Source organism: Podarcis erhardii, assembly GCF_964252035.2.
Source record: "Podarcis erhardii genome assembly, chromosome: 6".
NCBI classification, from domain to species: Eukaryota; Metazoa; Chordata; class Lepidosauria; order Squamata; family Lacertidae; genus Podarcis; species Podarcis erhardii.
In genome coordinates this window covers 60,300,221-60,317,671 of record NC_138510.1, presented here as the reverse complement: position 1 = coordinate 60,317,671, position 17,451 = coordinate 60,300,221, and the positions used below count along the sequence as shown (strand labels likewise).

Sequence of the window (17,451 nt, the reverse complement as noted above, 5' to 3'; positions counted from 1 at the left end):
CCATTAGCTAAAATGATACCTCAGGTTAAGAACAATTTCAGGTTAATAACGGACCTCTGGAACGAATTAAGTTAGTAACCTGAGGTACCACTGTATATGTTATTGGGTGTGTGTGTCACTCTGCATGATTTCCTGGCCTGTGATTCTGTATCTAGTGAAGTTACAGAATCTAGTAGAAGAATCTGTTTAAAAAGTCAAAGCAGTCTGTTTGTAAGGTATTGGTCTTAATGTGGTATGCATTGCCCCCTCACCTGGCTTGACATATCATCCTAGGATGGAGAACAGGTAGGAGGTGGTCTGTGTGTTTGTGTAAAAGAGAGAGTTTTGGTTGCTACTGGAAGCTGGAAACACAAAGGCTTGTCTTGCTCTGGGCTGTGGCTTGGATAGGCAAGATATATTGGAGTGTTAATGCTGCAAGCCCTTCTATCCTGTGTTCAGGCTTTATGTGCAAAGGTTGTATATATATATCCTAAAGACACCACAGTTTCCACTGATTTTCATTCTTGTGGTGACTCTCACAAGCCAATACCTTCATGCATTTTGGAGCTGATTGGTAACATATCAAGCACCGTTGGACAGAAACTGACTTGCTTCAGGGCCACCCATAACTGAGCAGTGGGAGTTGAACCTTCTTTGATCAAACACAATTCCCTGTCCATTGCCCCACCTCACTCATGCACCCTATTATGATGTGCTAGCACACAGCTGTGGCTCCTTTTAGAACCTAGTTTATTCACACTGGACAGGGGTTTTTGTTGAGAGAGAGAGGGAGAGGAAGTGGCTCCATCTGTACTCTGTCTGAAAAGTGCCAGCCAGCATCATTTTACCTACCAGCTGGAGTTGCCATTGGAGACCAGAAGACCCTTACAGCTGAAGCACTTTATAGGAAGGTTGGGACCTCTAATGTAAGACTGCAGTGTCAGCACTGGCAATGAATTCAGACCCCAATGTAGGCCTGGCAACCATGACATTCTGGGGTAGAGGTGAAAGCCCTCAATGACTGAGCCAAGCTGACAATTAATTAAACCCTCATTAACAGCAAAGTGGCTCCTCACCCCCTCTCCCCTCCCGTTTAGGAATGTGATTTTTCTGTGTGAGGACGTAGTCTGCATATTTTATAGCTTGTGTACTTTAGACCTTCTTCTGATCTTTTGGAATGGCTGTGCGTGGCATATGTTCCCTGCAGATGGGAGCTGGGAAAAGAAAGGAAAATGCATATTCATTATTTTCAGTGTATGAAGGACATATTTCCTATAAAGGTGTTATTTATAAACCATTATTAGGAGCCGGTAGATTGTTGGAAAGATTTCAACAACTATAGAGAATCATGAGTGCTAAAAGGCCAACAGCCTGCTATAGAACAGCCTTCCTGAACTTGTGCCCTCTAGATGTTGAGCAGCACTGCTCTCACAAGCCCTGACCATTGACCATGCAGTCAGGGTCTGGAGTGCACCTTACTGGGGAAGGCCACTTTATAATAACCTATCACATCTTCTTTCATTGGCAAAGCCATTTCCCACACAAGCGGTTTATTACTGTAGCATCGCTTGAGCTTAATTGTGCTCAACTGTAGGTGACACATGACTTTGTCTTAAGAGTCTGTCTGAAGATACCAGGGAATGAAGCCGCTATGTTTGGCATGCAGAGCATGTGCTCTGCCACTGAACCATGTCTTTCCGAAAAACAGCCATTTACCCTAGGGCTGCTGAAGGCATAAGCTACATTTCATCAGGCCCTGTAACCATTGCACCTGTTGTTTCTGTGCAAGTATAACAGCTTTCTTGCATTAAGAAAACACAGTCTCCTGTTCTTTTCCTTATCATGCCACACTTCTCCTGTTTTCATATTTCCAAAATATTGCATGGTGGAATATAATGCCTCTTCGGGAAGTGTGTTGAGCACCATGACTATAGAATCATTAAGAAAACACAGTCTCCTGTTCTTTTCCTTATCATGCCACACTTCTCCTGTTTTCATATTTCCAAAATATTGAATGGTGGAATATAATGCCTCTTGGGGAAGTGTGTTGAGCACCATGACCATAGAATCATAGAGCTGGACTGTTCCTTACCTGAACTTCTCCTCCATTACTGGTCAGGAACGGTGGCCACTTATTACTGTCTGCCCCAGTACAGCAGCAGCCTGGCACTCACTTGCAGAAACTCTTGTTAGAAAGTGTTGGCATCTCAAGTGAGTGAGCAGCAGCACCACAGATACTGATTTTCTATTAGTCCACCGCGTCTACTGCATATTGATTTTCTTATCCCCTCTCCCATGCTTTCCTCCAAGCCCCGCTTTCTCTGATTGATGGATCATTGATATTACCTGCTAAGAGGAGTTACAGTTAAGCAGATGTTAGATAACTTCCCCCTGTATTTAATAGCACTCTTAATTCAATTGTATTCTTTACATTTCCTTTTCTGGCTATAGCCTTAACCAACTTTCATCCTGTGCATTCAACAAAAGAGGTGCTGATTACTGAAGGCAGACCCTTTTGCTAGAATCCAATCACCGCCACAGATCTATTGTAAGTTTTCTTACAGAAAGAGAAGTTTATTTTGCTGCTCACTTAGACACAACAAAGGAAAGCCATGTACAATGGATGGTTAACGTTCACAAATCCATTCAAAGCCAGTGGCTTGGATCCAGAGATTCCACAAGTGGAACTCTGCTCATGGGATTTCTCCACTGTTGGAAGTGGAGAGGGGAGTGATTTTAACCAATTTGTCCTACACGGTTCCATGTGCCCCTTGAAAATCTGGAGGGTTGTGTGGGAAGCCTGGGTTAAAAGCTGTGGCTCTCCCAATGTAGTGCAGGTGTTGCTGGACTAAAACTCCCATCATCCTTGGCCACTGTCCATTCTGGCTGGGGCTTACTGGGCACAAGAATGTCTGGATGGCCAAATGTTTGCTATTCCTGGCTTGGATGACTGATTCTCCCAAGGCACCTGTTTCTTTCCCCTGAGCCCTGTACTTTCTTATGTGGCACTTCCTATTCTGTATTAGGGCTCTGGGTGTCATCTCATCTGATTTCTCCAGTGAACTGTTTCACTTGTGGATCCCAGGCATTAGGGCAAATGGTGCAATGTCCCACCAGCCTCCGTCTGCCTCGCACAACTCCCACCTGCCTACCATCTTGCTTAACATCCAGCCCAGGGGGTTGACATTGGCTGTCAGCTTCCTCTTCCTGAATGTTGCCATCATAGAACTCAGTAGGATGGAGGACGAGGCAAAACTGCCATTCACTCTGCTTGTCATTGGCTCCGGCTCCCATCTACTGTTGGCCTCACTGTCTTCTGCCCTACTGGTGCCAATGAGCATCAGCACCACCAGTTCTGGATCTCTGCGTGATGGGCCAAGCTCACAACTTCTTGCTTTACAGTCGCTGCTCTCTCCCACCCTCAGCTGTTATTCCCTCAAACTGTTGTTTGACCACTCAGAAGGAAGGGGTGGAGGTATGGAATCTGCTGAAAGGAGTGTGTGGTAGTCTGATGAATCTTCTCAGAAAGTTGATTTGAAACCAGCATATTGGTTGCCTTGTGGTGAAGCAATAGTTTGTGCACCTAACCGCAAGTGCAGGTCATGAGTTGGTACATCTATGCATATTTCCCCAAAGTGTATTGAGTGAGGACATTAGCCAAACAACGGTCAGTATCATTTTCAGCCCATTTTCTGCCATCACAGAAAGTTGTGAGGATTGACACTTAATTACTATGCAACAATAGGCAGAAGCCAAATTAGCATTTCTGTCTCTGATGTCTATAGATGCTGCTGTTCCATAGTTTCCTCCCTGGCAAACTTTTGCATCCACAAAGCTTGCAGCAGTGCTGAAATCCCAGAACATATATTTAGCCCTTCTTGACAGGCTCCTAATTACAGAATGATTGATTGAGGCTGAGACTGCACCTGTCTGTGTGAAAATGTCTTCATATTGGTTTCACGACTTAAACCAGGAGAACCACAGAAGAATGATTATGAAATACAAGTGGCAACATTCAGAGATGTACAGAACATTCACTCATTTCGATGTTCGGATCAAATGTAGTATTTTCACAGGAGCAAGGAGCGGTATTTCCCCAAGCTCCTTAAATGTGCAAATGCTCTCCTTTTTTCAATGCTGTTTGCTGCAGTTGCTTTACAGCAATCCCTACCTCCCCAACTGCCTGAAGCAGATTTGGAAATGCCGGAGAGAGCTTAGAGGAAGGAAGACTGAGAATGAATTTAACTCTTTTCTATCTACTATTTGGATTGGTGATTAGTGGGTACAGGATACTGACCCCTCTCTCTGAATCTACTTGTGCTTTCCCCATACCTAACCCATTGACATGGTACACAGTGAGACTAACGTCTTCTAATATTTGAAGATAATACCTGATACATACCCTCCAATGCGATGAATGGAAAAACCATCTTCTGGGACTGCACTTCCATGTGAGTCACTTGACCTGTGCAAGATTGTGGCCCTGGAGAAAAATGTTTTTTCCCCCAAGCATGGCAGCCCCAAAATGTCCATTTGGGGGTGGCACACAAGATGCTGGCTCCCCAAAAAGCTATTTTTCAGGGCAAGATCATGTCCCCAAACTGTGTGGGAGCACGATGTCCAAAATGGCCATCATGCTCTTGCAGGGAAAAACAGGATGTCCCTTTCCCCCAGGACAGTTAAGGGGTATGTTAATACACATAATCTACGGTATGGATGGGAAACTTGTAGACCTCCAAATATTATTAGACTCCAATTCCCATCAGCTTCAGCCAGCACAGAGCCTTACTAATGTCAGGCAGGTAAGAAGATGTGTCTGTGTGGTGAGGGTGTAGAATCAATATCCTAAATTCAGGTTGGGGAACTGAGGCCCTCCTGGTATTCTTAGACTACAACAATCATCCTCGCTGGTCATGGGCCATGCTCTAGACCAGCTCACAAAATCTGTCACAGGGTCATGGCAAATGTATATGAAATCAATTGCGGCTTCCTCATCTGACTTTGCCTTGCTGCATTTAAGTACATTCCATAATGAAGGAAACAAGCATAACATATGAGAAAGTAATTTGTCGCTGGCGTACCATTCTTTGCTAGGGAGCTGCCACCTGCTGCCATTAAATAATCTGAGAACAAATCAATTATGTCCACTCAATATATAAACCATAATATTCCCAAGGCTAATCGCTTGAGCACATCTAAGTGTGTGTGCACACAGACACAGCAAAGCAGAGGTATAAGAGAAAAGAAAGAATGGAATTAGTCACCAAAGGCAACCAGTCAGGAAAGCTGGTGGGGCTAAGGAACATGGGGAGCTGCCTTTATACCATTGGTCCATGGAGCTCAGTATTGTTTACACTGATTGGCAGAAGCTCTCTGAGGTCACAGACTGGAGATGCTTCCAGTCTCATGTGGAGGTGTTAGAGATTGAACCTGGTACTTTCTACATTCAAGGCAGGTGCTCTGACATTGAGCTGCATCCCCTCTCCTAAGAAAATATGTGGTCATCATGAGTAATTTAGGGCACATCTGGATTACCTTCTGTGTCGTGTTTCTAGGCACACGCCTGCAATTTAAAGCACCATGTCCTTTCCCCTGTTTGTCTGGGCCTGACGGTTGCCATCAAGGTTGAGATAGTAGTGATCAGCAGTGGGTAGGGCTAGGGTGTGGGCCTCTGGAGATATCTCACAATGCTAACCCCTGATGACCCTGATGGTTACTTCTTGGGGGTGTGTGTGTGGAATGTAGGTGTTGGAAAACAAGGCAGAAGCAAATACATCCCTTGCCATTTGAACATTTGGAGAGAACTGTTGCTAATTGTACACTAGCATTTCTCCCAAGGGTGCCCCCAGAATCAAAGTATTTTGCAGGAGGGAGTCAAAAGCATGTTGATAATTTAGATCTGTGCAAGGAAAGTAGCTTAAAGGGCTCTGCTGCTCTAGCACAATAAATTCACTTTTAAATAGAAAAGGCTCCTCCAGAGGACCTGTTTATTGAACATTCATCCTAATTTGCTACCACAAATCTTACACGGGAAGTTAGATTATTTATTTATTTATGCTTGCACTGCCCCCCCCCCCGCAAATCCCTGGTAAACCAGCCTGTTGTTATTGTTTAGTCATTTAGTCGTGCCCGACTCTTCGTGACCTCATGGACCAGAGCACGCCAGGCACTCCTGTCTTCCACTGCCTCCCGCAATCTGGTCAAACTCATGCTGGTAGCTTTGAGAACACTGTCCAGCCATCTCGTCCTCTGTCATCCCCTTCTCCTTGTGCCCTCAATCTTTCCCAACATCAGGGTCTTTTCCAAGGAGTCTTCTCTTCTCATGAGGTGGCCAAAGTATTGAAGCCTCAGCTTCACGATCTGTCCTTCCAGTGAGCACTCAGGGCTGATTTCCTTAAGAATGGATATGTTTGATCTTCTTGCACTCCATGGGACTCTCAAGAGTCTCCTCCAGTACCATAATTCAAAAGCATCAATTCTTCGGCGATTAGCCTTCTTTATGGTCCAGCCTTCTTTATGGTCCAGCCTACTCATGCACATAGAATGTTAATTATGCTTGACAAAAGAAGATCAAGACACATACAGTGGTACCTTGGGTTACAAACACCTCGGGTTACAGACGCTTCAGGTTACAAACTCCGCTAACCCGGAAGTAGTACCTCGGGTTATGAACTTTGCCACAGGGTGAGAACGGAAATCGCGCGGTGGCAGCACGGCAACAGCAGGAAGGCCCCATTAGCTAAAGTAGTACCTCAGGTTAAGAACAGTTTCAGGTTAAGAACGGACCTCTGGAATGAATTAAATTTGTAACCCGAGGTACCACTGTAGAATGATTCTTATAGAATGTAGAAGGGCTATGTTGTTGTTTTTAATCTGTCCATCCAAGGTAGGGATTTGCTTTGGAAAGACAGCAGTAAAAACTGGGCTGAGCAGGAAGGAGACAAATTAATATATGATATCTCTTAGACAGAGAGCTCCAGAAGCACAATTCTTCTGTAATGTTTTGTTTCCTTTTTATAAAAAAATCTAATCGATGTTCTGACTGTAGCTATGAACTCCTTTTTTTGCTGTCACTTTAATAAATGCACACTGGGTTCACCTCCCACGTAAGGCAAGCAAGCCCCATGAGTGTAGATGGGGAGACCTTTAAGAAAAGACCAATATTTGCATATCTATTATAAATGTACTCTTGTGTTATTCTTGTTTCATTAAAAAATTCTATTTGGATAATATGCAAGGTCAATACTGTCAGTGTTGTGGAAAATTCATTTATTTTTAAATTAAAGCTAAATACAGAAAAGCTACTTTCTGAAAGTGGTGTAAATCCAGGAGACCTCCACTGATATGAGTAGTGTTACTCTGGTCTGTGTCAGATCAGAATTTATGCTGGTATATTTATAGATTCTCAGAATATTGCATGAGAGGAAGCTAACATGGCAATTACATCAATTTACTTTCTCCAGGTAAACCTATTATTTAAAATACTTTTTCCAAACCAATATTCTGAACCCTGGAGCTCAGGTGTGTTTTATTTCTCCATCCTTTACAACGGAAGAGCAGAACTCTCCATTCCATGTTACACTGAGTTTGTTGCTAGTTATGTTTCTTTGAAATGAATGGAGACCCCCACAGGAATTGTTCTTGTGCAGTCATTGAAAACAGAAGTTGGGGTGTGGATAAATATGAAAGGAAATATATAGGTCAAGTGCTCATTTGCTTTCTGATTGGAAATCAGATCCACTTAGGTGCAACCGGATGAACTGGGCAGGACAAGACTAAAGTAATTTGGCATAGTGAGAACTCATTAAACGTTTTATTCTTTCATATGCCATAGACCAGTGCTTTTTGCACATTTAACTGTGCAGAAGCCACCAATAAAATGCTGTTGTTGCTTGGGAGTTATCAGCTGATTCTAACTCTTACCCCAGTCACCAAAGCTTCCTGCCTTCTAATGTTCTTCACCCAAAACTCATTGTTGGCATCTGTGAGCTCACTCATGAATCCAAATATCCATGAATTTGGATATTTGATTTAGCAGTCTGACATGACATGAACAGCCAGTGTGATACTTTTTGGTTGTGTGCTGTTGTATTGCAGAGCTATTAAACGATGTTTAGTATGTAACTGGAACGATGTTTAGTATGTTTAGCCTGAAAAAGAGGAGACCGAGAGGAGATATGAAAGCCATCTACAAATACCGAAAGGGCTGGAACATGGAACATGGAACATGGAGCAAGCTTGTTTTCTCCTGCTCTGCAGGGTAGGATCCAAACCAATGGAATTCAGTTACAAGAAAGGAGAGTCCAACTAAACATCAGGAAGAACTTTCTGACAGTAAGAACTGTTCAACAGTGGAACGGTTCCCCTTGGGAGGTTGTGGACTCTCCTTCCTTGGAGCTTTTTAAGTGGAGGTCAGGTGGTCATCTGCCATGGATGCTTTAGCTAGCTGAGATTCCTGCATTGCAGGCGGTTGTACCAGGATGTTAAAACTGCTGTCAAAGAGAGATCCTTCAAGGAAGAGAAGGCAAGCCTGGATATTCACAAAATAGCTTGTTGTGTGCAACATTTTATTGGTAAATGCAGGAGTCCTACTGTTTTCTAATGTCCAAACTCTGGCCAGCTGCTGGCAGTGGGTGACAGAGCAGCTAAGCCACTGCCTGACCAGCAGCTGCATTGCATTCAAGCATAGCAAAATATCAAACACTAAAAACTTCCCTGTACAAGGCTGCCTTCAGATGTCTTCTAAAAGTCAGATAGTTGTTTATTTCCTTGTCATCTGATGGGAGGACGTTACATAGGGTGAGTGCAACTCCTGAGGAGGCCCCCTGCCTTCTGGCTTACTCCCTCTCTCTTAAGCCCCCAGAATTCCCTGTTTTAGATTCTTCTGTGGGCTACTGTTGGCAGGTATCCTGTCAAGCAGTACTTCTTCTGGACCTCTTGGTGGGTGGAAGGGGAGCTCATCACCAGTGGCAGCCAGTGAAGGGATACATCCACCCAACCCAGCTCCCTCTACCTGCCCAGTCTGGTGCAAAGAGAGTTTGCATTGTAGCCTGAGGATTGTAGCTGATCCAAATTTTTTGGACTTGAATACTGCAAAAACAGTCAGTTAGCATTGATTGCCTGGATAAAGCGGCAAAAGATGTTATTGAACTGTGAAACGATGAAGCACTTAATGAAAACATCAGATCTGAAATGCTGAGATTTGAATATTAGAGGATGCTGTAAATATTTATTTTCTTCTGAAAGATTTTGTGAGCAAAGATGTAGATTTTTACCAGATTGCAATAGCTTGATCATTGATTTCCCTAAAAAATAATTAGAAGTAGATGTATGCAATTATCATTCTTATAGTTAAATCTGATAAAAGTGTTTTCTGTTTAAGCCAATACATCTAAAGGTCTGCATTGGGCCCTGACTTATGGAGAAACAATATTGTCTATTTAACACCAATAAACAGTGGTGGTTAAAATGATTATTTCTTTTCAATATTTCACCTGTGGGTTGAGAAATCCAATCTTGTACTTGGTTGTTATCAACAGGAACACAGAAGAATGAAAAGCTGTTTCTAAAGCCATAAAATCCATCCATTCCAATGACTTGGGAAGGTCAAGCTGTGAGCCTGGTAAGCAAAAGGACTGGAGTTCAAAGGACAGTCTTGAATACTAACGATGTGAATGAATTTAGTTGTAGCTATTAGTTGTTGTGTTGGCCTCCTTTAAAGGTAATGAGGGATTTTAATTCTCCCTGAGCTGAGACGCATCTTTAAATAGGAAACGAACACTTTCTCTGATTAGCACGGAAGTGTATGAAGTTGCAGATGAATTCATGAGCAAGCTTTGCTGTAGGCAAGGAAAGTATATAACAAACAGGCATCAGAAATGTACAAATGAATGAAATTAGTTATCAGTGTGGACCAGAGTAATGAAAAAAAGATATAGCAGGAGGTGCGTGCATAAAAAGACAGTCCTGTAAATAATCAGTAGGTGACCATGTAAACTTGACATGGTTTGGAGGGAGAAATATACATTTCTAATGGAACAAATTTTCATTTTCCACTTTACAATGGAAAAATATTTTAAGCAAGAGAAATACCCCCCCCCCTTTGTATGCTGCAAGGCTCTCAGGGCAGCATTTAGAGAGGTTGCTCTAAATTTATACTCGCAGCAAGCCTATGAATGAGAGAGTGTTACTGAGCCCAGGTCAGCAAGGATTTTAATCCTGATTTACCTGCTCAGAGACTGGCACTGTTAATACTGCATCATGCTTGCACTACACTCTTTAGAGCTCATAGTACAAGTATTCTCTACTGCCCTGCACAGCTACTCAGAGCATTAAAACATTTGCATGTGTCTCAGAACAATGAAAACACCTAACACAGTGGTTCCCAATTAGGGGTCCGGGGACCCCCGGGAGTCCACAGAATGCACCCAGGGGGTCCGTGGCCCCATCCCTTGCCTCCCCCCAACTATTTTTTTGTCATTTTTGCATGGTAAAATCACATATTTTATGGCCTGGTTTTTTAGTATACCTAAAATCATTTGCTTATTCAAAGCCAATTCAAAAAATTGGTTTGCAGAGGTAACTACCATAGAGTTATCAAAATTTTCAAATGTAGGGGGTCCATGGCTTGACTTTTGAAAAATAGGGGATCCTCAGCAATTGGGAACCACTGATCTAACACACTTAAGATCTAAATTGCTAACCTCCACATTGTTATACTATAAGAATGACCTGTGCCTTTGGTCATTATGGCACAGAGACTCTTGAGAGAGTCCCAGCTCAGCCCCAGACCATGGTCTAAGGGCACACAGCTACTTTGCTAAAACTAAACAGACCTGGGAACTGACTTGATGGAAGCCTACCTTAGAATCCCATGTAGGCCATCTTGAGTTCCAAAGTAGAAGAAAGGTAGGTTATAATTATCTAACTAACGATGAGAAGCATTATTTTCTACTTGCCACTGTAAACCAATGATATTCTTCCAGTTAAGGAATGAAAGGCTATGGATAGCTGAACAGTCTTGAGGAAGCCATATTGTGGCAAATGTTCACCTTTTTTAAAAAGAAAAATAACCATAAGAAATACTGGAAAGCTGCACAATGATGGTTGTTTTCACAATGGAAAATGGCTTCAAGGTGGGATTGATGACCAAGATGGTTACAATTAGCCTCCTTGGTGTGGAAAAGCCCTCAAAATGAAAGAGACTCTTTTTGGCCCCAGACTTCAGGAACCACTGAGAGTAGTTCTGTTTGCAACTTCTGTAGCAGAGCCACTAGGGGGCAACAAGCTCACATACATGCATAGCCTATATGGCATAGCTTTCTGTCCTTGGAAGGGTGTGTAAGAGGACCAGTTAATATCCGAGGCACATGGAGGTTATCAGCCTGCTTGAAAAAGGAAGGTACATTCATTCGTATTTATAGGGTCTTCCTACACAGAACATTCAGAGTAACTTCAGCCATGCAATTTTGTAAAGATCCTCAGAGCTGTTCTAGGAAGCTTGACAAACCAACAGCATCGCAGTTTTTCAACTCAGCTTATCACCCGTAGACGTGGATGCCATTTCCCTCTGATAGTTTACTTTTATTGGAAGAACCTTAGGCAATTAGAGTGAGGACCTTTAAGGCAGCTTTCCCCAACCTTGTGTCTTCCCAACATTTTGGACTATAACTCCCAAAATTTCTAACTGCTGGATGTGTTGGTTGATAGAAATTGTAGTGAAAACTCATCAGGAGGGCACTGGCGGAAATTGGAAGGCTGTTTTAAGGTGTGGTTGAAAGGGCATCAAGGCACATTTTCCTGGATTTGGCAGCATTTGTTTTCAAGGCTGAGTCATTCCAGTTTTATCACACTTGAGAATATGTGGTTGGCTTCACTCATAAACTATGTACACACCATGCATTGAAAGCATGTTTAAAACACATACACCCCACTAGGGGTGGCTAACCGTTTTTTTTTTTGCCCGAAAGTTGTAGACACCCTTGGCCAACCAATGCCAGTTCCGTGTGTGGCCACCTGAAAGTATTGCACACTCTTACATACCCCCCCCCCCAAAGCACACAGTCTCATCCTACAGATCAGAATGATCAGATGAGGAAGGGGATTATCACTCCCCCTTAAGCAAATGATCAACCCATCTGTATCATGGGGCAGGGGTGAGTGGAGAGGTATGCATGCCTGTTGTACTATATTTTTAGTTTTGGTGATGCTGCTAGCAAAACTGGTAGGTTATGGAAACCAGAAATGTGTGTGTGTGTGTGTGTGTGTGTGTGTGTGTGTGTGTGTGTGTAGAATCAGGTCCACATCCTGGGGATAAGCTATTCCTGTCTCTTAAGGAATGTGCCACAAGCCCTTGATGATCTGGTTGCCTTTTTCTGTCTTTTCCGCCTCTTAAGATGCCCTTTTATAGATGGGGTGACCAGAACTGTACATAGCATTCCAAATATAACTGCACCATAGATTTATAGAAAGGCATTTTACCCTTCAGGCTACTTTTATTTTTAGCCTTCTACTTTATAATCCCTAACATAGACTTACTGCTGGCTGCACACCACACTGATGTTTTCATTGAGCTATCCAACATATAATGAAACAAAAAATGTAGTACAATGTGGTACCCAGAGTACAGCCTGCTGTCAGTCATCGCTGTGCTTAGAATTTCATATAATACATTTGTCTTTCGTCTTTCCTTTTTCTGATTACCTGTTTACACACTTTTCTGTTTATGAAAACTTAATACTAGGTGTCTTGGTACATTTCTGGTATTCCTTTGGAAAAACAGTGGCAAGATCAGAAATAGTGTTTAGATTTTTAAGCGTATGTTTGGAACTAGGGATGTACGAAGGCATTGTTTTCTGCCCTGCCCTGTATTGGTCACGTGCAGCACTGTTTACCTTCTGCTGCAGTTTGTCTTCCACCAAAACCTACATTATTTGTCTCACTGTCTGCTGTGGTAAAATTATGAAACTTGTGTCATTTATGTAACTAATTATGCAAATCACATACTCATTATGCTATTCCACCCCAGTCATTTCAAGGCAAATTGGGAGTGGGGCTGTAATCAATTGTATAAACTACTACAACTTGTGTTCCCTGCTGGTAGACAATTACCGTAACACATGTAATTCATCCCTGTCCCTGATATTTTGCTGTTTCAGTTGCAGTGATTTCAAATATCACTTCTCTGTATTCTGAATGGGTGCAGTTCACATGCCACTACTTCTTTTCATACCAGTCTGTTCAGTTTTAACTGCCTTTCAGGACAATTCTTGCTTACAAAGGATGTTTGAAGTGTACACTAAAGCTGTAAAGTACAGACGCCACAAAGGCACATTTGCAAAGTAAACACTTTTCAGGGGATTATAACTGGCTAAAGCTCCATGTGGAGTGTACACTTGGTAACAAATTCAGGTCTGCCACTAGCCCAAACCATGCATTTGAGCTCCTATGCTCATCAGCATGGGAGTGCAGATGTGCAGGCAGTGCCACCTTTTTGTTTTCACGTGAACAGCATGACTGTTGCTATAGAGACTTCATGCGTACAGCTGTGTGCTTGAAGGCTCCACCATTACAAATGGTAATGCTCCATGTGAAGACTAGAGGCCAGGGTAACTAGATGACTTCCTGTTCCTGTCCGGATGAACACAGGAACAATAATGCCTGTACAGGGCTTCTGTGTCTTGCACAAAGCACCTTCCTGAGCTCCTCGGTGCAATGCCAGGATTCAGAGGAAAGAAATCAACTCCTCCAACTGACTGAGAAGAGGGTTGTCTCTCTCAGTTGCCTCAATATTAGAAACTTATGGGAACAGCTGAAGGTCATGTGACCAAACTGGCTTTGCTGATATTTCTGAGTTTAATTAATAAGACCACAGCAGTATGTTTTTGCTTGCTCTTCAAACAGAAAAAATCCTGCATCTGTCTCGGCACAAGGGCTCCAACCTAAAGGATCACTGGCTAAATTGTTATTTCCTTTGGCATTTTGCTCTCTGCAGCTGCTCCACCAGCGGAGTCTGCTGCCATTGTTGCAAAACAAACACATTGATACTCACAATTAAAACCAGTTTCAAAATGGACCTTAACTCCATCTCAGAGTTTGTGTACAGGGAAGCACTGCATCTGATGTATGCAACCACTCTGCAGGGAGCCTTTGTCACAGGTATTTGTTTTCGATGTGCTTGCCCAGCATGATGCTCAATTTGAATTCTTCCCCTTAACACACAGCAATGGACAATCCCTCTCATTTCACTTCAGGCTCTTTTGCAAAGGCTGGATGGCACTGCTGGAAGCTAATCAGCATGATTTTTTTTACACTTCTCAGGGACCTCTTGGTAATCATTGTCATAATCATCCTTTCTAAAGGGGCCCCAATGTACTCCTAAACTCTGCAATGGATTATACTCGGTGAGTCATGGGGGGGGGGGGAGGGAAATAACTGTCTCTGCCAATACGTGTTCTGTTGTTTTCCCCCTGAATTCCACAGCTACCTGGGAGACACAGAAATAATCTGGCATTATGATTTTTTAACCCGCTTTAAAAAGTGCCCTTCTTTTTACTCTTAGGACAGATTTTGTATATGCAAGCGTCAGATAGCTTAAGCAATAAGAGCAATTCACATGACGCCTCGAATCCACTGACAGATCAGTTCAGATCTAATCCACATTTAATTTCACAGTTGAATAAAAGAATTTTATTCTTTCTCTTTCACCCTAAAGACTATGTTGCATATAATAAATCCCATCTGGAATGAGGTGGTTAGAATCTCTGGCAAGGAATATCTTCATGTAGCAGCTGCAGCTGAAACCTATGCATTGCCACCATAAGTTGGCATCGCTATACTTGCTGAATGCATATTTTGATGTGAATAAGGGTGTGCACCCCTTTTTGGGTCTTCTAGTTGTTATGTACAAGCAGAGCTTTGGTCAGGGCCCATTTCTAGGGGTAGCCAATGTGCCATCCAGATGTTATCAGATACAACTCCCATAATCTCAGACCATTAGCCATCCTTTCTGGGGCTGATGGAAGCTGGCACCCTACAACATCTGAAGAACACCACCTTAGCCACCTCTGCTGTAGACATAACTGAGTGTGTGTGCTTAGTCACCCAGCATTTTCTAACTTCTGGAACCAGCAAAACTTGAAGGTCTAGTATTCTCAGAAGGTGGCAGCCTCAGTCAAGACAATCTCTTTCTTGTTCGTCGTCCCATAATTGAACCCCTCATCGGACTTGAGTATGGTCTCTTCCATGGGAATTGAAAGCTCCTTCCTTGTTCAGTGTTGCTTCTCTTAAGCAGAGTGCACTAACACAGATTGCCACCCACCCATAATTCAAATAAAATTGTTTAATGTATTCCACTTACCCCGGGCTCACAAGCTAAATCCTAATCAGGGGTCTTTCTCTGGAGGATAAACGGCTTTCCTTCCACTTTTCTCTCTCCTTCTTCCCTACAAGGGTCTGAAGGGCAAACCCATTAAGATGTCAGATCTCCTCCTCCTCACTTGCCTGCCTATGATAACTGGCACCTCATGGCATATGTCTGAGGAAGAGTGATTTCTTCCGAGCATTTACTGAGAAGAGATGCAGTGATTTATTCTTATTAGTTGGGAGGCATCTATAATTCTGTACAGCACACAATCACATCCAACCTATGGAAAATTGTAGGTCGCAACAATACATCCCTGTTTGTGATAATGGGTCATCTATGCTTCTTACCTGTGCAGGTTGGGTGTCAGATGTGTGCCAGGTGCTGTGCAGGACCCCAAAGTGCTACAGTCTCAGAAGAGACTTGAAATTCATATTACACAGACAGGATAAAGGCAAAGGGAAACAACAGGGTTTGTCATGAAGGAACAAAGAGATGACACATGTACAAGATCATTGGATACAGATTAGTTATTATTTAGCTATCCTATCATGGTGGAACCATGGTTTTTGTTTTGTGAACCACCCTGAGACCTCTGGGTATAGGGCAGTATATAAATTCAATAACCAAATTAATAATAAATAAATAAATAAAGCCATGGTGGTTATAGAGTAGAACCAAGGTGATAATCTAATCAGGTATGGAGAACCTTTGGCCAGTGGTTGTTGAATGACAAGTCCCATCAGACCCAGCAAGCACGGTCAGTGACCAGGGATAATGGGAGCTGTAGTTCAGCAACATCTGGAGGACCAAAAGTTCTAATCAATTGTTTGATGTGAATAGGACCACAGGAGGCTGCCTTATCAGACTGGCTGCCTCAGGGGTAGCCAATCTAGCATACTCCAGATGTTATTGGACTCCAAATTCTCATCACCCCCAGACAGCTTGAGCAGTGGTCAAAGATTATGAAGCTTACAGTCCATTGATATCTGGAGGGCTTCATGTTGTCTTTTCTTGTCTCTTCTAACAGCTTTCCAGTGTCTCAGGTAGAGGACTTTCATCTCAGGTGCTACCTGAGACCCTGCTTTTTTAGATGCCAGGGATCAAATCAAAGGCCAGCAGACATCATGTGACACAAAGAACCAATAAGATCTTAAAGCTGTCAACCGTGGCCAAGTCTAACTTGTTGTTTGGGTGCCAACCAATATTTCTAAATGAGATAGCTTGTCTAATCCTGCTGGCGGAAGAATCTGCTTGCCATCTGGCCCAACCCTGACAACGTAGCCCTCACCTGTTGATCCAGTACAGCTGGCCTTAAAGAGACAGAAATGATATATACTATATCCTACAGATATCTTGTTGCAGTAAAAGCCTGTCCCAAAGACAGGCATAGGCCTGAGGAGAAGTAAACTCTTATTGTGCTAGATGTAATTCAGGTGCTTCAAGTCCTACCCACATATGCAGTGAATGTAGGGAACTTGCTAGCCATTTGACTGTCCCATTTGTCCATAAGAGAAATAGAGGAGATGACTGCAATTTGGTCTTGTGTTCCAATACGTTGCCTCTCTCGCTGGGGTTGAGGGTACAAGAAGATATTACCCACTCACACACCTCCTGTTTCTCTAGGGGTGTTAAGAGGGGTGTTGTTAAGTGGACATGTTCCAACTGTTTCAGAACTTTTTTCTTCTGCCGGGTTACAAATATTCCTGCACTTGATGACCTGAATTGGCTGCTGGCTGCTCCCCAAAGTGTCACCTGAAGTTTTCCCAGTGATAATTTTCTGCTCTGTGTCTCATTCCCCCTAGTATCCTCCTGTACGTTAATTCATAAAGTTAAACAATTACCTCATGCGTAATCTGCTATAATTGAACTGAATGGTTCACCGAGCCAAGCAAATGCAGATGAGGTTGGACCAAGTGCATCTGAACTATACAATAAAATAAGTGTAGCACAGTCCAAGTGCTCTTGGAATGCTGAAGCTGCAGGAAATGGAGTGGTGTGAGCTTGCCAGACACAGGCTGCTTCTTGTCTTGGAGATATATATATATATATATATATATATATATATATATATATATATATATCACCTTCTCCACACTCACTGAACCAGA

General features: G+C 42.9%; 1 protein-coding gene across 1 annotated transcript in view; it reads left to right on the top strand.

The window, feature by feature from the left end:
- The window catches only part of DAB1 (DAB adaptor protein 1), a 643,380-nt gene that overhangs the window by 9,713 nt on the left and 616,216 nt on the right, over positions 1-17,451 (top strand). The window contains exon 5 of the mRNA XM_081867205.1: positions 9,519-9,601. The gene's annotated coding sequence lies outside the window, so the exon portion shown is untranslated. The remainder of the gene's footprint in view (positions 1-9,518; positions 9,602-17,451) is intronic.